Source organism: Elephas maximus, chromosome 14 (genome assembly GCF_024166365.1).
Source record: "Elephas maximus indicus isolate mEleMax1 chromosome 14, mEleMax1 primary haplotype, whole genome shotgun sequence".
NCBI classification, from domain to species: domain Eukaryota; kingdom Metazoa; phylum Chordata; class Mammalia; order Proboscidea; family Elephantidae; genus Elephas; species Elephas maximus.
In genome coordinates this window covers 40,646,636-40,673,853 of record NC_064832.1, presented here as the reverse complement: position 1 = coordinate 40,673,853, position 27,218 = coordinate 40,646,636, and positions in this window count along the sequence as shown.

Genomic DNA, 27,218 nt, shown 5'->3' with positions numbered 1-27,218 from the left:
ACACACTCAACAGAAATGCATCTATATGTTCAGCATCAGACATGTAACATGTTTGTAACAGCTCCAAATTACAAACTACCTGAAAAAACAGTTGCCATTGAGTCGATTTTGACTCATGAACATCCCATGTGCATAAGGGCAGAACTGTGCTCCAGAGGGTTCTCAATGGCTGATTTTTTTGGAAGTAGATTGCCAGGGTTTTCTCCCAAAGTGCCTCTAAGTGGACTCGAACCTCCAACCTTTTAGTCAGCACCCAATTGTATTAATCATTTGCACCTCCCAAGGACTCCAAAAACTATCCAAATACTCAACAGCAGAATGAATAAATGATGGTTTATCTGTGCAATGGAACACAAGAAGCAATGCAATAAATGGCCTACAACTATATGCAAATACATACCTGACTCTCACAAAAGTGAGATCCAGACACAAAAAAGTACAGTACTGTATGATTTCATTTGAGTAAATAACAAAAACAGGCAAAATTAATTCATGGTGTCAAATGTCAGAATGGTGGTTATCCTTGGTGGGGGTAGTGACTGGAAAGGAGCATGAAGGGGAGTCTCTGAAGTGCTGGTATGTTGTTTCTTTATCTGAGGGTCAGTTACACGGGTATGTTAAATTTGCGGAAATCTATAGACCTCATAGTGTGTACTCCATTTTGTGAGTATATTGTACTTCAATACCAAGTTTTTTTTTTTTTTTTTTTTCAAATGAGTTAGGTGTGCCACCTTCCTTGAAAGAACTTACCTCTACGGAGGGAGACACACAGGTAAGCCACTGTGATGGTTAAGGTTGTGTGTCAGCTTGGCTGGGCCATGATTTTCAGTGGTTTGGCAGTTATGTAATGATGTAGTTTGGCATTATGTAATGATGTAATTTGGCAGTTATGTAATGATATAGTCATCCTTCATGATGTGACCCAATGTGATCAGCCAATCAGTTGTAAGGGGAGTTTCCTCAGGGATGTGGCCTGTATTCAACATATACATAGATGTTCTGGCAAAGCTTGTTTGCTTGCTCTGAATCCTGCATCTGGCTAGTCAACATCTAGTAGCCAGTTCTTGGGACTTGAGCCAGCAATCTACCATCTAACATGCCAATCTTGGGTTCGTCAGGCCCCGGAGCTACATGAGTCAAGAAAAACCTCCAGCCTGTCGCCTGACCCATGAACTTGGAACTTGCTAAACTCTACAATCACATGGGCCATTCCTTGAGATAAATCTCTCTCTGTGTGTCTGCCTCTCCCTCTCTCTTTCTGTCTTTGCACAAGACATTTGTTAAAGAGCATGATTCTAGAGAAACAAAATCATAAGGATAAGTTTTCTAAATTGGTTCTCAAGTCTGACTAGTCTTAAAGGCTCTGTTGGCTCCACCTTCAGTAGTAAAAAGGGTGCTGCTAATCCATGGAAATATTAATACACAAAATATTACCACCAATAGATCAACTACTGGTGAAAAGCAAGGCTTTGGTAATCACGTGTTTGGTACTTTTCTACAATTTTGTCAGAATGAAAAGAATAGGGAAGCTGGTTGGCTCATCCTACTTTCACTAGACAAAGTGGTGAAAGAGAGAGATGAGCTCAGGGCTTCAGAGTAACAGCTAGATCAAGTGCTGAGTAAAAGATATCACAGTTTCCGCTTTATACAAAGCTTAATTTCTTATAGTAACAGAGCTGTTATTGTAGAAAACCAAAGCCACAGTCTTATTGTAAGAGTGGCTGAATTAAAACACCAACTGAATTCCCAGCCTCGAATTGTTTCTGAAATTAAAGTAAGGGCATAGATTGGGAAGAAATGGGATCTTGAAACTTGGGATGGGAACATATGGGCAGATACTCAGGAAAATGGGGACATTGAGGCCCTAAATTCTGTGGAATCACTCTTGCCAAAGAAACCATCTTACTTTCGTCTGAAGAAATTACTCCATCTTTGTCTGCTAAGCTACCCTCCCCAGTAAAAGCATTATCCTTTCCACCCATCTGATGAGATTAACCCAGCTGTGTATGAAGATATCACCTGGGGTGGCATCTGAGTCATTGCCTGGGTCATCACTTGGGGTAGATGCCTTACAAGACTTTGTTCAGTGTTCCTAGGACCCAAAGCCACGACTCACTTTGTTTCTAGACCTATAACTAGACTTAAGTCCCAGTGAGTCTCAAAAGGTGAAATACAAAGTGTGACCCAGGAGGATACACTACACTCCAAAAGAACTGCTTGACTTTTCTAATAAGTACAAATAGAAACCTGAGGAACATTGGGGGAATGGCTATTAAGGGTGTGGGATAATGGTGCAAGGAGCATAAAGTTGGATTAGTCTGAGTTTATTGATATGAGCCCACTAAGCACAGATTTTTCATTCAATGTTTCAGCTCGAGAGGTTAGGAAAGGATCTAATAGCTTATTCGTTTGGATCACTGAAGCATGGATTACGCGGTGGCCTACACTAAATAAAGTTGAACTACCAGACCTGCCTTGGTATAGCGCAGAAGAAGGTATCCAAATGCTTAGGGAAATTGGCAAGTTACTGTGGATTTATCAGGTTAGACCCACAGATGCACCCACGGAGTGGCCAGAGGACACAGCTTTTACCGCAGTGGTGATGAACTATTTGTGAAGGGAGCACCAATATCCTTGAAGACTGCCGTGATTGCTATTTTACCTAAGTCAGATTTGACAGTGGGAACTGTCCTAACTGAATTAAGACACCTAGCTACAATGGGGCTGATTGTCCCCTGTGGTGGTAGTCGACAAAGACAAGGTGGACATGGTTACCATAATGGACTGTGGAGTCAAAGCAGTAATCAGAATATTCTGACTTGTACATACTTACAGCATTGGTTACTTAGTCATGGTGTCCCCAGAAATGTAATATATGGGAAATCTACTAAATATTTACTAAAACTATACAATTAAAGCAGAAGAACTCTAGGTCAAGTGAAGGGTTGTCTAACTTGAATTGCCAGAATAGAGTCACGGCTCCTCAATCAATTCACAGACTTGAGCCAGTTTACAGACCCACAACCCCTTGACCAAAGGGGCGGTCAGGTCCTCTTGAGGAAGGACCCCACTACATTGCCAAAAATTTATACTGTTATTCTTTCTCCCAGCCTTTTCCAAAGCGATCTACAGCCTTTTATGAGAGTGTTCATTATGGAAAAGGAAATAATCAGACTTTTCAGGTATTACTGGACACTGGCTCTGAAGTGACACTAGTTCCAGGAGACCCGAAACAACACTGTGGCCCACCAGTCAGAGCAGTAGCATATGGATGTCAAGTTTTTAATGGACTCTTAGCTCAGGTTCATCCCAAAGTGGGTCCAGTGGATCTCCAAAACCCATCCTGTAGTGATTTCTCCGGCTCCAGAATGCATACTTGGAATAGATATACTCACCAACTGGCAAAAATCCCACATTGGATTCCCAATAAGCGGAGTAAGAGCTATTGTGGTAGGAAAAGTCAAGTGGGAGCCATTAGAGTTGCCTCTATCTAGGAAAATAGTAAACCAAAAGCAATACCACTTTCCTGGAGGGATTCCAGAGATAAATGCTACTATCAAGAAATTGAAGGATGCAGGGGTCATGATTCCCACCATATCTGCATTCAACCCACGTATTTGTCCAGTGCAAAAAAACAGATGGATCTTGGAAAATGACAATGGATTGTTGTACACTTAACCAGGCGGTGACTCCAATTGCAGCTGCTGTTCTAGATATGGTTTCATTGCTTGAGAAAATTAATACATCTGCTGGTACCTGGTATGCAGCTATTGATCTGATCAGTGCCTTCTTCTCGATTCTAGTTTCAAAGGAACACCAGAAGCAGTTTGCCTTCAGCTGGCAAGGCCAGAAATATACTTGCACTGTCCTACCTCAGCAGTATACCAACTCTCCAGCCCTGTGCCATAATTTAGTCCACAAGGACCTTGATCTCCTTTCCATTCCACAAGGTGTTACACTGGTCCATTACTGTGATGGCATTATGCTGACTGAACATAGCAAGGAAGAAATGTCAGTGACTCTGGACTTATTGGTAAAACATTTGTGGGCTAGACGGTGGGAAATTAATCCCACAAAAATTCAAGCACCTTCCACCTCAGTGAAACTTCTAGGAGTCCAGTGGTGTGGGGTATGTTGAGATATTCTATCTAAAATGAAGGATAAGTTGTTGTATGTGGCCCCTCCTACAACAAAAAAGGAGGCACAATGCCTAGTGGGCTTCTTTGGATTTTGGAGGCTACATATGCCTCATTTGGATGTGCTACTCTGGCCTATTTATCAAGTGACTAGAAAAGCTTCTGGTTTTGAGAGGGGCCCAGAGTAAGAAAAGGCTCTGCCACAGGTTCAGTCTGTGGTATAAGCTGCTCTACCACTTGGACCATATGATCTGGCTGATCCAATGGTGTTTGAAGTGTCAGTGGCAGATAGAGATGCAGTTTGGAGTCTTTGGCAGGTCCCTATTGATGAAACACAGTGCAGACCCTTAGGATTGGAGTAAAGCCCTGACATTCTCTGCAAATAACTACTCTCCTTTTGAGAAACAGCTTTTGGCTTGTTACTGGGCCTTAGTAGAGAGTGAACGCTTAACCGTGGGCCACCAAGTCACCATGCAGCCTGAGCTGCCCGTTATGAAATGGGTGTTGTTGACCCACAGAGTCATAAAGACGGACAGGCACAGCAGCACTACGTCATTAAATGGAAGTGGTATATACAAGATCAGGCTCATGCAGGACCTGAAGACACAAGGTAAGTTGCATGAGGAAATGGCCCAAATGCCGATGGTCCCCACTCCAGTCACATTACCTGCCCTCTCCCCGTCTGTACCTATGGCCTCCTGAGGAGTTCCTTATGATCAGTTGGCTGAGGAAGAGAAACTTGTGTCTGGTTTACAGATGTTTCCGCATGATATCCAGGCACCACTCAAAAGTGTGGACAGTGGCAGCACCACGGCATCTTTCTGGGACCTCCTTCAAAGACAGTGGTGAAGGAAAATCCTCTCAATGGACAGCACTTCAAGCAGTGTGCCTGGAGAAATGGCCAGATGTGCAACTGTATACTGATTCATGGGCTGTGGCCAGTGGTTTGGCTGGATGGTCAGGGACTTGGAAGGAACATGATTGGAACATTGGTGATAAGGAAGTATGGGAAAGAGGTATGTGGATAGACCTCTCTGAATGGGCCGAAGAAGTGAAGATATTTGTGTTTCATGTGAATGTTCAACAAAGGGCAACCTCGGCAGAAGAGAATTTTAACAGTCAAGTGGACAGGATAACAGGATGTGTGGAAACCGGTCGTTATCCTCTTTCCTCAGTCACTCCCATCATTGTCCAATGGGTCCATGAACTAAGTGGCCATGGTGGCAGGCATGGAGGTTATGCATGGGCTCAGCAACATGGACTTCCACTCCCCAAGGCTGACTTGGCTACAGCCACTGATGAGCGCTTAATCTGCCAGTAGTAGAGACCAACACTGAATCCTGATATGGCATCATTCCTAGAGGCAATCAGCCAGCAACCTGGGGGCAGGTTGATTACACCGGACTGCTTCCATCATGGAAAGGGCAGGTTTTTGTTATTACCAGAATAGACACTTACTCTTGATATGAATTTGCCTTCCCTTCACACAATTCTTCTGCTAAAACTATCTTCCATAGACTCACAGAATGCTTTATCCACCATCACAGTAACCCACTTAGCATCGCCTCAGATCAAAGCAAATGAAGTACGGCAATGGTTCCATGCTCATGGGATTCACTGGTCTTACCATGTTCCCCATTATCCTGAAGAGCTGGCTTAAGAGAATGATGGAAAGTCCTTCCAAGCACACAACTACGGAGCAGATAGGTGGCAATACTTTCAAGGGTTAGGGCAATGTTCTCCAGAAGGCTTATATGCTCTAAACCAGTGTCCAATATATGGTGCTGTTTCTCCCATAGCCAGAATTCACAGTTCCAGGAGTCAAAGAGTAAAGATGGAAGTGGCATCACTCGCTATTACACCTAGTGACACACTTGCAAAATTTTTACTTCCTGTCCCTGCGACCCTATGCTCTGCAGGTCTAGAGATATTAATTCCAAAGGGAGGAATGCTCCCACCTGGAGACACAACATAGATTTCATTGAACTAGAAGTTAAGAATGCCATTAGGCCACTTTGTTGTGTGTGTGTGTGTGTGTGTGTGTGTGTGTGTGTGTGCGTGTGTGGTTTTTTTTTCTTCACTTTTTTTTTTATAGACTATATGATGTAAATGGAGCTAATGCATTTCCAGTTGTAAGCATATTAGTTGTATCATGTTAGCTGCAAGTACAACTTTGTAATTGTCTTTATTTAGAGATTGTGTATTGTTTAAGGAGATGTGTACAGGTGCTAAGTTGACAAGGGATGGACTGTTATGGTTAATGTGTGTCAACTTGGCTGGGCCATGATTCTCAGTGGTTTGGCAATTATTTAATGATGCAGTTTGGCAGTTATGTAACAATGTTATTAGCAGTTAGGGAATGATGTAGTTATCCTCCATAATGTGTCCAGCCAATCAGTTGTAAGGCAAGTTTCCTCTGGAGGTGTGGCCTGCTATATAAATATATATATAACCAAAAACCCTCTGCCATCAAGTTGATTCCGACTCATAGCAACTCTATAGGACAGAGTAGAACTGACCCGATAAAGTTTCCAAGGAGCGCCTGGTGGATTCGAACTGCCAAACTTTTGGTTAGCAGCTGTAGCACTTAACCACTACACCACCAGGGTTTCCATATATATATATATATATATATTCTAGCAAAGCTTGCTTGCTTACTCTGAATCCTGCATCTGGCATCATCTGACATCCACTTCTTGGGACTCAATCCAGCTGCCTGTCGTATTGCCTACCAATGTTGGGATTCATCAGTCTCCAAAGCCTGTGATCCAGCAGCCTACTGTCTTACCTGCCGATCTTGGATTCATCAGCCTCCAAAGGCCGTGAGCCAGCAGCCTGCTGTCTGAACTGCCAATCTTGGGTCCTTCAGACCCTACAGCTACATGAGTCAGGAAAAGCCTCCAGCCTGACATCTGACCCATGGATTTGGAACTTGTCAGCCTCTACAACTGTGTGAGCTATTTCCTTGCGATAAATAAATAAATAAATATATATATATGCTTCACTTGTTTTGCTTCTCTAGAGAACCCAGCCTAAGACAGCCACTCTCCATGTTATAACATAGGAAGGAAGTAATTAAAAAACAAAGATAGAAGCGGTCAGTGGGCTGTGAAGTCCAAGTAAGAATGATTTATTCTGACTTGGAGGAGATCCACAGGAAGCTGGGCTTCAGAAAAAAGAGTAGAATAGATGAATGAAGAACTATATACACAGGGCTGTGTATGCAAAGGCCAGGGCACAATAAAAAGCACAATTTGGGGACTGAGAGAAGACTTGAGAAACTGGAGCATGGGCGGGATGGGAGAAGCAGCCCACCCAGACCCAGCTTTTCCCACCTCATCCTGACACTCAACATCCACCCCTGTGTTTTACACTAGCTTTTCTCTTACTAACTTCTACCTGTTCATAAGTATTGAAAAAGGTGTTACATGGTCAAAGACATTAGAAACCACTGTACCTTAGCTCTCTCCTGGAGATTCTTAATGCACTTCAGCATAATGTAGTAAGGATACCTCGTGAATCGGGTGCTTCCCAAATTTAGTTGACTATAGAATCTTTTCATTTTGTTCTTTATTATTATTATTATTATTATTATTATTACTATGTACTTACTAAAATGCTCACCAGCCATACCTAGTAAATTTGTTAGGGCAATGTCAGCTGCTGTAACAAAGAAACACTAAAATTTCAGTGGTTTCCACAACTGAAGTTCACATCTTGTGAATATTGTGTTGTTTTTGTTAGTTGCCATGGAGTCAGATCCGACTCATGGTGACCACATGTGCAACAGGACAAAACGTTGCCTGGTCCTGTACAATCTTTGTGATCATTGGTATGTTCGAGTCCATTGTCCACAACTAGCACAATGCAGCTGTTCCTGGTCAGTGTGTGGCTTCCACGTGGTGACTCAGTGACCCAGGATACTTCCATTTTGTGGCTTTGTACTTGCCTAGGACTCAGAATTCTCAGCATCCAAGCCACCAGACGAGAAACACAGAGTGGAGAAGCAGGCTCACTTATTGGCCACTTGGATCACTAGTAAGAGCTAGTTAGACAGTCCCATCTGGATGCAAAGGGGCTAGGGAAATGCAGTTCCTGATTGGTCAGCTAATCTATGGTATTAAAGGGGGTCCCCACATTCTTGTGGGCAGTTTGCCATCTCTACCACACCCATACACCTGGACCTTATGAAGAATGCAGCATTAAGATTGGAGGAAGTCTCATTAACAACCTGCGATATGCAGATGACACAACTTTGCTTGATGAAAGTGAAGAGGACTTGAAGCACTTACTGATGAAGATCAAAAACTAAAGCCTTCAGTATGGATTATACCTCAACATAAAGAAAACAAAAATCCTCACAACTGGACCATAAGTAACATCATGATAAACAGAGAAAATACTAAAGTTGTCATGGATTGCATTTTACTTGGTTCTACAATCAACGCCCATGGAAGCAGCAGTCAGGAATCAAACAATATATTGCATTGGGAAAATCTGCTGCAAAAGACCTCTTTAAAGTGTTGAAAAGCAAAGATGTCACTTTAAGGACTAAGGTGCGCCTGACCCAAGCCATGATATTTTTAATTGCCTCTATGCATGTAAAAGCTGGACAATGAATAAGAAAAACTGAAGAAGAACTGATGCCTTTGAATTGTAGTATTAGAGAAGAATATTGAATATACCATGGACTGCCAGAAGAACAAATAAATCTGTTTTGGAAGAAGTACAGGCAGAATGCTCCTTAGAAGGGAGGATGGTGAAACTTTGTCTCACATACTTTAGACATGTTATTAGGAGGGATCAGTCCCTGGAGATGGACATCATGCTTGGTAAAGCAGATGGTCAGGAACCAAGAGGAAGACCCTCAATAAGATGGATTGACACAGGGGCTGCAACAATGGGCTCAAATATAACGATTGTGAGGATGGCACAGGACCGGGCAGTGTTTTGTTCTGCTGTACATGAGGTTCTCTGTAAGTCAGAACTGACTTGAGGGTACCTAACAACAACTACAACATCCAACAATTAAGCCATATTCTCTAAGCCATCATTTTTTATCTCCATGCTTTTAATTATGCCATTCTTTTCCCCTAGAAAGCCCCTTTCTCTCCCACAAATTCTCTTTCTCCCAGTAGCAAATTTCTACCTATCTTTGGAGGGGGCCCAGCTTGAGGTTGCCTGTTCCATGAGCCCTTGCCTGACCTTGACCCCACTTCTCTGTGTGCCTGTAAGACCTTGGACAGAGGTATTCAAAACCATGTCTCTATTTCCAACCAGAAGGGGAGCCCCTTATGGACAGAGCCTGTACTTCAGTCATCATTGTATTCCCAATGCCCAGAGCTGTGACTGATAAACAGTAAAGCCTCAGTAGGGGGTAGTGGTAGTTCAGTGGTAGAATTCTCACCTTCACAAGAGACCTAGGTTTGATTCCCAGCCAAAGTTCCTCATGTGCAGACACCACTTGTCCCTCAGTGGAGGCTTGCATGTTGCCACAATGCTGAACAGGTTTCAGTGGAGCTTCCAGACTAAGGCGGATGAAAACCCTATGGATCACAATGGTCCAGTTCGCAACCAATCATGAGGATGGCACAGGACCTGGAAGCATTTAACTCTATTGTGCACGGGGTTACCACGAGTTGGAGGCAACAAGGGCTGAAGGAAAGAACTGTGGCATATGGAGGAATACAGTGAGAGAAAATGGCCCTTCAGTCTGTTACTCTGTGATTATCAAGGGCAAAGGGGCTTTTTACAAGCCTTTGCCTCTACTTAGAAGCCCAGGAGTTAAACATATGCCACTGTAGGCAATTTATGCTCTCATCTTTTTCTCTGAGTGTTTTTTATAGCTGGCCTTTAACAGCATGTAGATTAGCTCCCTTCCCTTTACTTAGCCCTTTCCATCTCAGGATTGACACTAATGTAAACAATTACTGAAGTTCCATATCTAGCAGATGCCTGGGCTATTGTTTTGGCCTGAATGTAATCAGCCCTGGATTTGATGGCATATAATTTTAAAAAGAACATAATTAAAATGGGTAAGAAAGATCCAGACAAGATTTACTGCTACAAAAAGAAACTTGAAAGTGCTGTCACACAAACCCTTTCTTGCTATCCTTGGGGTAAAACATTATGTCCAGAGAGGGATGTCAGTCTTTCTTCCCCACACACCAGAAGAGACGCCTGCTGCAGTATGTCAGCCCAGGGTAACACAGGAGTTGGCTGGTCCATCCCACCCCGCCCATGAGCATTGTTCCTGGTTCGGAATTCAGTTTGTACAGTTCAGGCAGGATTCAAACCCAGAGCCACAGCGTGAGCCCTCTTGTCAAGGCTTGTGCTGAGCAAAAAATGTTCAGGCCCTGAGGTCAGGCGGGCAGACTGTAGAATTCCTGAAGGATTTCACCCCAATTGGCAGGAGAGCAAATCAAGCCCCTGGTTTTGGTCCTGACTTATCTCTAAGGCACTGCATAAATGGATTACTTAACCTTCTTGGCCTTATTTTAAACAAGTTAAACCAACCACCATCAAGTCAGTTCTGACTCATGGCAACCCCATGTGTGTCAGAGTAGAACTGTGTGCCCTGTGGGGTTTTCAGTGGCTGATTTTTCACAAGTAGATCACCCGGGCTTTCTTCGAGGTGCCTCAGCTGGAGTCGAATCTCCAGCCTTTCAGTTAGCAGCTGAGCATGTTAAACCCTTTTACCACCCAGGGACTCCAGTTAATGCACTCAGCTGCTAACCAAAAGGTTGGAGGTTCGAGTCCACCCCGAGCACCTCAGAAGAAAGGCCTGCCAATCTACTTCCAAACAGTCAGCCACTGAAAACCTATATGAGAGCACAGTTCTACTCTGACACATACAGGGTCACTATGAGTCAGACTCACCTTGACCAGGACTGGTACTGGCCTTATCTTTGTTATTGTGTGCTGTTGAGTCGATTCTAACTCATAGCAACCCTATAGAACAGTGGAGACCTGCCCCATAGGGTTTCCAAGGCTGTAATCTTTATGAGAGCAACTCGCCAGGTCTCTTCTCCCATGGAGCCACCGGTGGGTTCCAATCACTGACCTGTCGGTTAGCAGCTGAGCGCTTAATTACTGCACTGCCAAGGCTCCTTGGCCTTATTTTACTTGTCTTTAAGAAGGAGCTAACTATGTCAGTCATCCCTCATCACCTCAAATCAGATCATGTATTTACACTGGGCAAGGAATGACCAAGGGAGAGGGGCAGCTAGTGGCCAAGGTTCTTGCTACCCCCCGAGTTCTCACCTTCTGAAGAGGTGCTGCCCCACCCTTGCTCACACTAGGGTGTCCCCTCTGGCATCCCAGTGATCGTCTACCCCCACAAAACAAGCCATTCACAGAGCTGCCGTGAGCAAGAGCTGGAGCCTGAGCCGACTCATGTCCCACGGCCTTCACAGGGGGTATGTTTACAGGCTGTCATGTGGGGTACTAATAATAGGCATGACCTGGAGGCCTAACCCCATGTTTCCCATCTTCACCAGACTTTGAACAGGGCCATTTCCCTAAAAGTCAGTTTGGTCTGATGCTTGATGCCTTGTTTTTAGCAGCTTTCCTTCCAGAGACACATTGGCTTCATTGATAAGTGTTGCTAGCTCTTTATCTACATCATTTTAGAATAGGTTGCCAAGGCAACAGGATTCAGGAATGATTCTCATTACTGCACAGGTCCCCAACAAATGAGTGTCTGCATTTATGTGGTCTCAACCAGTGTGAGCTGTTCCCGCTCTGAGCTAGAACGCCAACACGTACAGTTTGCAGCACACAATTCAACATGTAATTATATATTGTCTCCTAATAATTATACATTGTCATGGTGAACAATACAGCTGTGGACTTCCATGCCAACCCAAATTAATGCCTCCTGTGTTAGCGCCCTCCTCTCTGGTGGGCCAAGAATACACATTTTTAGAACCCATAAAGAAAACCAAGATACTCATAAAAGTGTATATATAGACCACATTCCTGAACACTGCCTCAGTTTCCATTATGTGGGATCCTATGATTTCCAGTGCTGGAATGAGCCGAAGTGTTATTGGTTTTATTGGTGTTATTTTGGTAAATGTGGTAACAAAACCAAACATTTGCCATTTCAACAATTTTAACACATGCAGTAGAGTGACATTAAATATGCTTGTTGCCATTCCAAATGTTTCCATCACCGTTAACAGAAGCTCAGTGTCCCTTAATTTTTTTCTTTTTTTTCGTTTGTTTTTTTAAGTTCTGTTTCACTCCCTTAGTTTCCCTAGAAGGAAATATCATTAATCTTCAGGTAGCCAGGTTTGGACCAAGACCTAGTGAACCAATTCAGATGGGAAGAGATTCCTACATGTTTCCTAAAAGTCTGGAGCTGGAGTAAAACCAGGATGTTAAAGTAACCTCCAACTCCAACACGGATGCTTCACTGGTTTGTGTGCCTGCTCTGAGCCCAGTGTGGTGACATCCATGCTGGCCTCACTGAGATGTACCACTTTATGTGTCCTTTCCTCTGGGCTCCAAGGGAAACCCATGGTCACAGAAGAGCTGAAAGAGAAAAACAAGAAATAACTTAAAAACTGCAACCACGTGGTTTATAACACACAGCTTTCTTTCCTCCCCCAAGAAGCTCCAGAAGAGATAACTGGACTGGACAAGATCTGGGTTTGTGAGAATTGAGTTGCATTTTAAAAGAATTGGTGGCTCCAGGTCATTTTAATCAAGTCGTATGTCAGCTTGCAAATTTTCCAAATTAGCTCTAGCTGGAGGAGAGCAAGATGTTGTTCCTCTTTCCAAAAGGATACAAACAGATTGTTGTGACATGCTCTTAGTTGTAATGACAGATTGGAGCTGCTGTTGGTGGTACAAGTCAGAAAACAAAGCAACTTTTATTTTTCCTTTTCAAAATTGTAACATTTGATTGATTTCTCTTGTGATCTGGGCATCTCCCACTTTGTCATGATGTTGATGGAGTTCACAAAAATCCTCCTGCAAGTCAGACACAGACACAAAGACCGACTTAAAGCAATGTTGGTTTTCACTGGGAAAGGAAGCCTCTTGGTCTTGAAAGACAAATTTGAGAGGCGCTGAATTTGGACCTGGGTGGTACACTCAGCTGCTAACCAAAAGGTTAGAGGTTCAAGACCACCCAGAGGCATCCCAGAAGAAAAGGCTAGCGATCTACTTCCAAAAAATCAAACATCGAAAGCCCCATGGAGCAGTTTACTCTAACACACATGGGGTCATCATGAATCAGAAACAACTTGACAACACTTGGTTAGTCTGAATGCTGTTCAAATGTTGTTCCCTTGAAAAAAGAGGGGGAGTTAAGAGGGGCTACTTGGCACTCACCCTACCCCCCCCCCCCCCACCGCACCACTCTGTGTCTGAGGCAGGAATGCTCCTGGCAAACAGAAGCTATTTCCGCTATCCTGGTTAAAGCAGTCTCTGCACATCAACCAATGATCACAGCCCAGCCGAGGGTCCAGGCATCCCTCCACCAGGCCATTCGAAGCTGGTCCTGCCTCATATCTGGTCAGAATGGCTGCAGCACAGAAGGTTGGTTTTCACAAACCAAACAAGAAAAGTTTTACACGTGCCGTTCATCTTGAAGTCCACAAGTAAACAATACAGCTAAAGGCGATGGTTCCAAAATCCAATAAAATGTAATACTGAATTAATTACTTGCATAATGTTAAGGAGAGAAATAGAAAACCAGAGGGTAAGTAATTATCTGATACACTGGAGCAATCCCTTAAAATGCCAAGAAACCTAAAAATAAGCCAGCTTCTTCCATAGTCTTATTATCTCAGTTTCCCGTACCAACTAATTCTTGTTTTCTTCTTAAACCTACTCTTCACCTAGTCCAGCACTTTTACACAAGGGAGAAAAGCAAAGGCCACGTCTCAAGGAGAATTAAGGATTTTTCCTCATTACATTTTTTTATATATTCACAGCAAATGGTGAATCTGATATTTTGATAATTTGGCCAAATTGCCAGTAAATATTTATTGACCTTGGATTGGGAGTAAGATACTGTGCTAGGTGCTCTGGGGCATACAAAGAAATACACGACACAGTCACTACCCTCAAGGAGCTCCCAGTCTTGTTGGGAGACCATGACTTACACCAACCAGAGGGCTGCATATGATGAAGTTCAAGTTGGTGAATTATCAAGGACTTAAAGAGAGTAGGGGCATAAGTAGAGTCTTGACGGGAGTCTGAAGGATGAAGGCAGAAATGAGGAGGGCGTGTCTACAGAATATTGAGCCTGTCTAAAGCAGAGGGTTTGAGTGGTGAAAGCTGGGAGATAAGATGGGGAAAGTAAGTTGGATTCCAACTGTAGAAAACTTTCTCCTATAAGCAATGGTGAATATATGACGGTCACAAGAAACTAAGTCTGAAAAACATTACTCTTGAAGTAATATGCAAGCTGGATTGAGTGGGAAGATCTTCGAAGCAAGGAGACCAGTCCAAAACCTAATGCGTTATTCCAGCCTGGAGTGCCCAGGGCCTAGGTAAAAGTGAAGGACTAGGCAAAAGGAAATGGTAAGATGGAGACACAAGATGGGGTGGAGGAAAGAGAAATAGGTCCAAAAGAACTCTGAATTTCGAGAATGCACCCTTAGTAGCATTTATCAGGCACTATTATGGACTGCCACAATGAACAAATTAGTCTTAGATAAAATACAACCAGAATGCTCCTTAAAGCAAGGATGGCAAGACTTTGGCTCACTTACTTTGAACATGTCATCAGGAAAGACCAGTTGCTAGAGGAGGACATCATGGTTGGTAATGCAGAGGGTCAGCAAAAACAAGGGAAATCCTCAATGAGATGGATTGTCATAACAGTGAACTCAAACATACCAACAATCATGAAGATGGCACAGAACTGAGCAACATTTCATTGTGTTATACATAAAAAAAAAAAAAAAAAATTTTTTTTTCCACCATAAATCAGAGCCAACTCAACGGCAAGAAAAAGCACAGTTAACCAATGGTGGAGGTGAGAATAGGGGTGTCTGGTGAGTGAGGGGAGTTACTGGCTGGGAAGGAGTATGAGGAAGCCTTCAGTATGGAGGTTTCTATATCTTGATCTGGGTGTTGGTTATATAAGTATAAAGGTTTGTAAAAATTTACCAAGCTGTGTGAGATTCGTGTACTTTACTATGTCAAAACTCAATAAAAATTTTTTAAAAGTAAAGCAAGATGATTCGTCTGAAGCAACAGAGAAAGGACAGTCAGGAATATGAAAAGGATATGGAATGTTTGGCTAACTGCTTTCATGAACAACTACCTCCTTTGCAATGAGACCAGCAGAACTAGATGGTGCCCAGCTACCATTACTGAACATTTTGATCAAAGATTCTATAGAAGAATCCTGATCAAAAGGGGAAAAATGTGGAACAGAATTTCAAATTCTCATGGACTCCAGACTTTCTGGATCCATGGAGGCTGGATAAATTCCCAAAACTATTACCCTGAGACAATTTTTAAAACTTAAACCAAAAATAACCCCTGAAGTCTTTTTAAAACCAAACAGGAGGCAGAGTCAAGATGGTGGAATAGACAGATGCTTCCACGGAGCCCTCTTTACAACAAAGACCAAAAAAAACAAGTGAAACGAGTATATCTGTGACAAGCAGAGAGCCCTGAGCAACAAAGGCAAGCTTAGACAATGAACTGAGGGGCAGGGGAAGGAAGAGGCCGTTCAGAAGTGGAGAGGAGTTGACAGACATGAATTGCGGGGAGCCATCAGGCACCACTCCCCAGCGGCAGCAGCGCCAGCGGGCTGGTCCTAGCGTTAGGCCGCAGTTCCCTCAGGGAGAAGCAGAAGGGTGCTCTCCGCAAAAGCCAAGTACTTGCATATATTTTGACCATGCCCCCAACCCACCCCCAACCCAGCTTCAGCGGCTGAATCCCTAGGCCTGAGATAGACCCGAGTGAGCACCTGGAGCCATCCTCCCGGCCTTGGGGAAGGAGAAATTTTCCAACTGGGGGGAAAAGATAATTTGCTAGTTCCGTTAACTGGTGGAGCTCAGGACAGAAGTGGCTCCTGTCCAGGCATAAACCATCCGTGGACCTTGAGCACCTTTCCCTTCTGCATGGACTTGTGTGGACCTATTTTGGGAGAATAGGCCCTTGTTGGCAAACTCCAACCATTTCAGCAGTGCAGTGGAGAGGTGGCTGTTTGACGTTTGATATTGCTTTGGCTATTAAACAAGGTCCTCACCTACCTGCAACAGGGACCTAAGGACTCATGGCTCCACTTGTGTTGCCCAGCCACCTGCCACAGGGGTCCAAGGATAACTGGTACCTCCCAGTCCTTACAACAAAATCTTTGGGTGCCCATGGTCCCTCTGCAGAGCCCACCCACCAGTATGCTCTAGGGAACAGAGACGCATTTTCCTCAGAGACACTTGGGGGTCAGTTCTCAGCCCCCTGCCTTGTTCAGAGCATGACCCCCTGCTGCAATCAGATATGGGTATATACGCCAATCACCCCTGCCCCTCTAAGACTGTAGGGCAGAGCCTGTGCCACCACTTGATATCAGCTACCTGGAAAACTAAGCTGAATTCATACAAGAAAACTGAATGGACTCCTAGACTAATATACCTGATAACAGCTCTACCCAGCTGGGGACAGGACACCAGAGCTCCAAAGGTGAAAATAATCAAGCTAGTTCACTCAAGCAACCCATAGGAGTATACCAAAACAAAACAAAGCAAGCAGCTACGACACAGTAAGCAAGCATAAACTAATACAATAACTTATAGATGGCTCGGAGACAACAGTCAATATCAAGTCACATAAAGAAACAGGCCATGATCACCTCAACAGGCTCTCAAAACAAAGAATCCAGGGATCTTTTAGATGAAAGTGCATTCCTGGAATTACCAGATGCAGAATACAAAATTTTAACATACAGAACCCTTCAAGACATCAGGAAGGAAATGAGGCAATACGCAGAACAAGCCAAGGAACTCACAGATAAAACAACTGAAGAACTCAGAGAGAATATTCAGGAACATAATGAAAAGTTTAATAAGCTGGAAAAATCCATAGAGCAATCAGAAATTCAGAAGATTAACAATAAAATTACAGAATTAGATAACTCAATAGAAAGTCAGAGGAGCAGAACTGAGCAAGTAGAAGCTAGGATTTCTGAACTTGAAGATAAATCACTTGGCACTAATATATTTGAAGAAAAATCAGACAAAAGAATTTAAAAAAATGAAGAAACCTTAAGAATCATGTGGGACTCTATCAAGAGAAATGACCTATGAGTGATTGGAGTACCAGAACAGGGAGGGAAAACAGAAAATACAGAGAAAATTGTTGAGGATTTGTTGGCAGAAAACTTCCCTGATATCGTGAAAGATGAGAAGATACCTATCCAAGATGCCATCGAACTCCACGTAAGGTAGATCTTAAAAGAAAGTCACCAAGACATATTATAATCAAGCTTGCCAAAACCAAAGGCAAGGAGACAATTATAAGAGCAGCAAGGGATAAAAGAAAAGTCACCTACAAGGGAGAGCCAGTAAGAATAAGTTCGGACTACTTGGCAGAAACCACGCAGGCAAGAAGGCAATGGGATGACATATTTAAAAAATTGAAGGAAAAAAACTGCCGCCAAGAATCATATATTCATCAAAACTGTCTCTTAAATATGAAGGTGAAATTAAGACATTCCCAGATAAAAACAAGTTGAGGGAATTTGTAAAAACCAAACCAAAACCACGAGAAATACTAAAGGGAGTTCTTTGGTTAGAAAATCAGTAATATCAGGTATCGACCCAAGACTAGAACACTGGGCAGAGCAACCAGAAGTCAACCCAGACAGGGAAATCCAAAAAAAAAGAAAAAAAAAGCCCAACACAGGGTAACAGCGATGTTATTATATACAAGAAGACAACATTAAAATAATAAAGAGGGACTAAGAAATCTAATCATACACCTTCCATATGGAGAGGAAGATACGGCGATACAAAGAAGTAAAAGTTAGTTATAAATTTAGAAAAATAAGGGTAAATAATGAGGTAACCACAAAGGAGACAAACTATCTTACTCATCAAAATAAAAATACGAGGGAAAAATACAGACTCGGCAGAAACAAAATCAACAACAACAAATATGAGGAAAGGACAATATATAAAGAAAATCTACTCAGCACATAAAATCAAGTGGGAAAAAGAAGCTGTCAACACACAAAAAAAGACATCAAAATGATAGCACTAAATTCATACCTATCCGTAATTACCCTGAATGTAAATGGACTAAATGCACCAATAAAGAGACAGAGAGTGGCAGAATGGATTAAAAAACAAGATCCATCTATGTGCTGCCTACAAGAGACACACCTTAGACTTAGAGACATAAACAAACTAAAACTCAAAGGATGGAAAAAAATATATCAAGCAAACAACAATCAAAAAGAGCAGGAGTGGCAATATTAATTTCTGACAAAATAGACTTTAAAGTTAAATCCATCGGAAAGGATAAGGAAGGACACGATATAATGATTAAAGGGACAATACACCCAGAAGATATAACCATATTAAATATTTATGCATCCAATGACAGGGCTTCAAGATACATAAAACAAACTTAAACTCTAACAGCATTGAAAAGTGAGATAGACAGCTCCACAAGTATACAAGGAGACTTCAACACACCACTTTCGGTGAAGGACAGGACATCCAGAAAAGAAGCTCAATAAAGACACGGAAGATCTAAATGCCACAATCAACCAACTTGATCTCATAGACATATACAGAACACTCCACCCAACAGCAGCCAAGTATACTTTCTTTTCTAGTGCACATGGAACATTCTCTAGAATAGACCACATATTAGTTCATAAAGCAAGCACTAGCAGAATCCAAAACCTCGAAATATTACAAAGCATCTTCTCTAACCATAAGGCCATAAAAGTAGAAATCAATAACAGAAAAAGGAGGGAAAAGAAATCAAACACTTAGAAACTGAACAATACTCTGCTCAAAAAAGACTGGATTATAGAAGACATTAAGGATGGAATAAAGAAATTCAGAGAATCCAATGAGAATGAAAACACTTCCTATCAGAAACTTTGGGACACAGTAAAAGTGATGCTCAGAGGCCAATTTATATCAATAAAAGCACACATCCAAAAAGAAGAAAGGGCCAAAATCAAAGAATTATCCCTACAACTTGAACAAATAGAAAGAGAGCAACAAAAGAAACCCACAGGCACCAGAAGAAAACAAATAATAAAAATTAGAGCTGAACTAAATGAAATAGAGAACAGAAAAACAATTGAAAGAATTACCAAGACCAAAAGCTGGTTTTTTCAAAAAATCAACAAAATTGATAAACCATTGGCCAAACTGACAAAAGAAAAACAGGAGAGGAAGCATATAACCCGAATAAGAAATGAGATGGGTAATATTACAACAGACCCAACTGAAATTAAAAGAATCGTATCAGATTACTATGAAAAACTATACTCAAACAAATTTGAAAACCTAGAAGAAATGGACAAATTCCTAGAAACGCACTACCTACCTAAACTAACACAAACAGAGGTAGAACAACTAAATAGACCCATAACAAAAGAAGAGATTGAAAAGGCAATCAAAAAACTCCCAATAAAAAAAAGCCCTAGCCTGGACGGCTTCACTGCAGAGTTCTACCAAACTTTCAGAGAACAGTTAACACCACTACTACTAAAGGTATTTCAGAGCATAGAAAAGGATGGAATACTACCAAATTCTTTCTATGAAGCCACCATATCCCTGATACTAAAACCAGGTAAAGACATCACAAGAAAAGAAAATTATAGACCTATATCCTATTATTTGAAAATCCCCCATGAATGTAGATGCAAAAATCCTCAACAAAATTCTAGCCAATAGAATTCAACAACATACCAAAAAAATAATTCACCATGACCAAGTGGGATTCATACCAGGTATGCACGGATGGTTCAACATTAGAAAAACAATTAATGTAATCCACGACACAAATAAAACAAAAGACAAGAATCACATGATTTTATCAATTGATGCAGAAAAGGCATTTGACAAAGTTCAACACTCATTCATGATAAAAACTCTCAGCAAAATAGGAATAGAAGGAAAATTTCTCAACATAATAAAGGGCATTTATACAAAGCCAACAGCCAACATCGTCCTAAATGGAGAGAGCCAGAAAACATTCCCATTGAGATCGGGAACCAGACAAGGATGCCTTTTATCACCACTCTTATTCAACATTGTGCTGGAAGTCCTAGCCAGAGCAATTAGGCTAGATAAAGAAATAAAGGGCATCCAGGTTGGCAAGGAAGAAGTAAAAGCATCTCTGTTTGCAGATGGTATGATCTTATACACGGAAAACCCTAAAGAATCCTCAAGAAAACTACTGAAACTAATAGAAGAGTTCAGCAGAGTATTGGGGTACAAGAGAAAGATACAAAAATCAGTTGGATTCCTCTACACCAACAAAAAGAACATCGAAGAGGAAATCACCAAATCAATGCCATTTACAGTACCCCCAAGAAGATAAAATACTTAGGAATAAATCTTACCAGAGATGTAAAAGACTTATACAAAGAAAACTACAGTACACTTCTGCAAGAAACCAAAAGAGACTTACATAAGTGGAAGAACATACCTTGCTCGTGGATGGGAAGACTTAACATTATAAAAATGTCTATTCTACCAAAAGCGATCTATACATTTAATGCAATTCTGATCCAAATCCCAACAACATTCTTCAATGAGATGGAGAAACAAATCACCAATTTCATCTGGAAGGGAAAGAGGCCCCGGACAAATAAGGCATTACTGAAAAAGAAGAAAGTAGAAGGCCTTACTTTACCTGATTTTAGAACCTATTATACCATCACAGTAGTCAAAACAGCCTGGTACTGGTAGAACAACAGATACATGGACCAATGGAACAGAATTGAGACTCCAGACATAAATCCATCCACATATGAGCAGCTAATATTTGACAAAGGCCCCAAAACAGTTAAATGGGGAAAAGACAGTCTTTTTAACAAATGGTGCTGGCATAACTGGATATCCATCTGCAAAAAAAATGTACAAGACCCGTACCTCACCCCATGCACAAAAACTAACTCAAAATGGATCAAAGACCTAAATATAAAATCTAAAATGGTAAAGATCATGGAAGAAAAAATAGAGACAACGTTAGGAGCCCTAATACATGGCATAAACAGTATAGAAAACATTACAAAGAACGTAGAAGAAAAACTAGATAACTGGGAGCTCCGAAAAATCAAACACTTATGCTAATCCAAAGACTTCACCAAAAGAGTAAAAAGACTACCTACAGACTGGAAAAAAGTTTTTAGCTATGACATTTCTGGTCAGTGCCTGATCTCTAAAATCTACATAATACTGCAAAAACTCAACTGCAAAAAGACATATAACCCAATTAAAAAATGGGCAAAAGATATGAACAGACAATTCACTAAAGAAGACATTCAGGTAGCTAACAGATATATGAGGAAATGTTCACGATCATTAGCCATTAGAGAAATGCAGATCAAAACTACAATGAGATTTCATCTCACTCCAAAAAGGCTGGCATTAATCCAAAAAACACAAAGTAATAAATGTTGGAGAGGCTGTGGAGAGATTGGAACACTTCTACACTGCTGGTGGGAATGTCAAATGGTACAGCCACTTTGGAAATCAATTGGGCGCTTCCTTAAAAGGCTAGAAATAGAACTACCATAGGATCCAGCAATCCCACTCCTTGGAATATATCCTAGAGAAAAAAGAGCCTTTACACGAACAGATATATGCACACCCATGTTTATTGCAGCAGTGTTTACAATAGCAAAAACATGGAAGCAACCAAGGTGCCCATCAACGGATGAATGGATAAATAAATTATGGAATACCACGCATCGATAATGAACAGTGAGGAATCTGTGAAACATTTCATAACATGGAGGAACCTGGAAGGCATTATGCTGAGTGAAATTAGTCAGTTGCAAATATTGTATAAGACCACTATTATAAGAACTTGAGAAATAGTTTAAACTGAGAAGAAAACATTCTTTTGTGGTTACAAGAGGGGGGAGGGAGGGGAGGTGGGAGAGGGGTATTCACTAATTAAATAGTAGATAAGAACTACTTTAGGTGAAGGGAAAGACAGTACCTAGTACAGGGGAGGTCAGCACAATTGGACTAAACCAAAAAGCAAAGAAGTTTCCTGAATAAACTGAATGCTTCGAAGGCCAGTGTAGCAGGGGCAGGGATCTGGGGACCATGGTTTCAGGGGACATCTAAGTCAATTGGCATAATAAAATCTAGTAGCAAAACATTCTGCATCCCACTTTGAAGAGTGGCGTCTGGGGTCTTAAACGCTAGCAAGCAGCCATCTAAGATGCATCGATTGGTCTCGACCCACCTGGATCAAAGGAGAATGAAGAACACCAAGGGCACAAGGCGATTACGAGCCCCAGAGACAGAAAGGGCCACATGAACCAGAGACTACATCATCCTGAGACCAGAAGAACTAGATGGTGCCCAGCTACAACCGATGACTGCCCTGACAGGGAACACAACAGAGAACCCTTGAGGGAGCAGGAGAGCAGTGGGATGCAGACCCCAAATTCTCATAAGACCAGACTTAATGCTCTGACTGAGACTGGAAGGACCCCGGTGGTCATGGCCCCCAGACCTTCTCTTGGCCCAGGACAGGAACCATCCCTGAAGCCAACTCTTCAGACATGGATTGGACTGGACAATGGGTTGGAGAGGGATGCTGGTGAGGAGTGAGCTTCTTGGATCTAGTGGACACTTGACACTATGTTGGCATCTCCTGCCGGGAGGGGAGATGAGAGGGTGGAGGGGGTTAGAACCTGGCGAAAAGGACACGAAAAGAGAGAGTGGAGGGAGAGAGCAGGCTGTCTCATTAGGCGGAAAGTAATTGGGAGTGTCTAGCAAGGTGTATATGGGTTTTTGTGTGAGAGACTGACTTGATTTGTAAACTTTCACTTAAAGCACAATAAAAATTATTTGAAAAAAAACAAACAATAGTTTAACTTAACTAGTAAAAAATGTCTGCCTAGAGCATTATGCTCTTTTAAGAACTATCTACAGGATCAAAGGGATGACAGAATAGGAAAGATTAGCGAGGAATCTTAGGGATCAGTGAGTTTATGTTAATGGGGGAGTAACAACTCAGAAAAGGAAGGTGAGAATGGTTACACAACTCAAAGAATGTAATCAGTGTCACTGAATTATACATATAGAAGTTGTTCAACTGGCGTATATTTTGCTGTGTACGTATATTTTTCAACAATAGCAACAAAATCCAAAAATTTTTAAAAAATTAGATGAGGAATCAAAGCGGGTTGGGCAGGAATATAAATGCATTTAAAAACCTGAAAAAGCAGCAGTAGAAAATATTTCCAGGTTCTCTCTGGCTTCTCACACTGGCCTAAATGAGGCCACAGTCCAGTTAGGCCTCCTGATGTCCAGTAAGATCAACAATGAGCAGGCCGTTCCTCAGGGCTCAAGTCTTAGACTCAAGCCTTAATGAGTCACCTGCTCGATATTTTCCACTTCAGGCATTTGGCTTTCTGAGACCTCAGTCCACTCAGCTGCAAAATTGACTTACAGGATTGTGTCAATCGCCAGATGCTGCAGAGGAGAGCCATGAGTCCAGTGTCTGCAGGTAGAGAAGCTGCCTGGAAGAAAATGAACAATGATTTCTCAGGGAGTCCCTTCTGCAATGTCATTATAATGTCAACTTTTGACAGCAAACAATTTCAGTGGAAGTCTCTGGAGTAGCCCATGGAAGTGCTTCCGTGTTATTAAAATGGTGTCAGTACATACTATGTTCCACGTCTTGTGCACATGAAAACCCCACAGCAGGACAACTCAGTCACTCAAGCAAACTACCCTGATACCTAAACCCTTGTACGCATTTGGCCAGTGCTATCCTCTGTGACCCGTTCAGGACTTTCAGATGGAACACAATCAATTTTGAGCTCAGGGAGTCACCCAGCTCAGAGAAGACTGTTCTCAGTTTTAGCTCCAAACTCCAGCTTTTGTGCATTTATGAAGATGTACTTTGGTTTCTCCCACATTCTTCTTCAGGCACCATGTGTCACACTGCCTCTAGGCCTGGTACCTTTTATTAAGGGCTTTCTCTGTGGCTGGAGTCCCTGGGTGTTGTAAATGGTTAACAAACTCAGCTCCTAATCTAAAGGATGGACGTTCAATCCACCCAGAGGCACCTCAGAAGAAAAGCCGGGGAATCTACTTCTGAAAAATCAGCCATCAAAAACCCTAAGGAGCGTAATTCTACTCTGACACACATGAGTCTGCCATGAGTCAGAGTCGACTTGACATAACTGGTGGTGTGGTGTGGTCTTGTCTTAGTTCTCTAGTGCTGCTATAACAGAAATACCATAGTGGATGGCTTTAAAAAGCACAAAGTTATTCTCTCACAGTCTAGGAGGCTAGAAATCTGAATTCAGGGCACCAGCTCCAGGGGAAGACTTTTTCTCTCTGTCGGTGGCCCTCAGGGAAGGTCCTTGTCATCAATCTTTCCCTGGTGTAGGAGAGTCTCAGCACAGGGGCCCCAGGTCCAAAGGACTTTCCCCCACTCCCAGCACTTCCTTCTTGGTAGTAATGAGGTCCCTCTCCTCTCTGTTCAATTCTGTCTTTTATATCTCAAAAGAGATTGACTCAAGATACCACCTAATCCTGTAGATTGTGGTCCACCTCATTAACATAACTGCCTCTAATCCTGCCTCATTAATATCAGAGAGGTTAGAATTTACAACATACACAGGATAATCACATCAGATCACGAAATGGTGAACAACCACACAATACTGGGAATCATGGCCCAGTCAAGTTGACACATATCTTGTCACAGTTCAATCTATGACATTCCACATTTTGGCCCACCAAAATCCATGTCCTTGCCACATGTAAAACACATTCATCTCATCGTATCACAGCAAAAGTCTTAAATCAATTCCAAGTCCAAAATCTCCTGGGGCAAAATTCCTCTTCGTCTGTGAAATCTAGAATACACGTTATCTGCTTCCAAAGTACAATGGTGGAACAGGCACAAGCTAGACATATCCATTACAAATGGGAGAAATTAGAAGGAAAGAAGGGACAACAGGCACCAAGCAAGTCAGCAGAACACATTACCTTAGTTCTCAAGGCTTGAAAATAATTCTCTGTTCTCTGAGACCACTTAGGCAATGGCCCTGCCCTCCAGACTCTGAGTGTTGGCCACGCTCTCCGGATTCTGGATGGAGGCCCCTCAGCCCTGGGCTTCGGTTCCACCTTCCAGGCCCACTGGAATGGCAACTCTGCTCCTTCAGATTTGGGCAGCCCCATTCTCCTAGACTGTCTGAGCTGTGACCCAACCCCCTCAGCCTAGCAGCCCCCATTCTTCTGCCCCTTCAGCTTGGTAGCCCTGCCCCCTCAGCTTTGGATAGCAGATCCAGCCCCATCCTGCTGGTACTCTTGAAAGGCAGCCCTACACTCCAGAACCAAGTTGTGAAGATCTGACTCTTTGAAACCTAGGAGGCTGGGCCCTACCCTTTGAGACTTCAGGGGTTGTGGCCCTACCCTTTGAAACTAAGGCAGCTGTGCTTCCTGGGCTCCTTGTCTCTTCAGCTTCTGCTTCCTGGTTCCTTGGCCTCTTGGTCCCTTGGGCCTCTTGGGCTGGCCCAGGCTCTGCCTGGCTCAGGCAAGTGTTACAAAGTTCTTTAGCCCTATTGACAAAGTTCTGTGGGCATCCCACTCTGCCAGTAAACCTCAGCCAGAAAGCACTCAGCTCTCTAAGACTCTGTGGGTCAGCAAGCCTAGTTCCACCGATAAGAGCCCAGAGGCACCCCATTCTGCCAGGAAGCCTCCTTCCCAAAGGCGCTCAGCTCTCTCGCTCCATGGGTCAGCTCTAGTGCCATCTCCAATCACTTCTCTGGTTCTGCTACTGCTGTTTCTCTGCTACTGCTTCCAGTCATCTGTGTCATCTCCAGTGTTACAGCTGTCCTCACTTCCTCCTCAGCCCTCTCCAGAATTGTCTATGATGTCCATAATTCCACCAACAGTCTCTTTAAGGTAATCTAGGCTTTTACTATTAGGCATTTTAAAACTCTTCCAGCCTTTACCCATTATTCAATTCCAAAACTGCATCCATGTTTTAGGTATCCGTTATAGCACCACCCCATCCCTGGTACCAAATTCTATCTTAGTTATCTAGTAGTGCTATGAACAGAAACAGTACAAGTGGATGACTTTAAAAAACAAATATATTTTCTCACACTCTAGGAGGTTAGAAGTTCAAATTCAGGGCACCAGTTCCAAGGGAAGGCTTTCTCTCCATGTTGGCTTTGAGGGAAAGTCCTTGTCATTAATCTTCTCCTGGTCTAGAAGTTTTTCAGCATGGGGACACTGGGTCCAAAGGTCATGCCCCACTCCCAACACTTCTTTCTTGGTGGTAATGAGTTCCCTCTTCTCTCTGCTTGATTCTCTCTTTTATATCTCAAAAGAGATCAACTCAAGATACAACCTAGACACGGGGAAAGATGGCGGAGTAGTCAGATGCTTCCAGTGAACCCTCTTACAACAAAGACCCCAAAAAATGAGTGAAACAATTATATTTATGACAAGCTAGGAGCCCTGAACATCAAAGACAAAGTAAGAAAACGGACTAAGCAGCAGGGAGAGGGAGAGATGGTTCAGAAGCAGAGAGGAGTTGCTGGACCTGAATCGCCAAGAACCCTCAGGCAATATTCCTGGGAGCAACTGCGGCAGGCTGGTGGTAGCGTTCAGCTGCAATTTCCTCAGAGAGAAACAGCCAGCTGCACAGTTTGCTCACACCTCTGGAACCAGAGAAAAACGGCGCTGTTGGCAAAAGCTAAGTACTTGGGTATACTTTACTGCACCCCCAGCCCCCAAGCCAGCATCAGTGGCTGTTGATTTCTCTGGGCCTGAGATAGGTCCTGCTGAGCACTCTGAGCCATTCTCCCAGCCTTGGAGAAGGAATAAATTCACAATCGGGGGAAAAGACAATCTGCCAGCTTCACTAACCTGG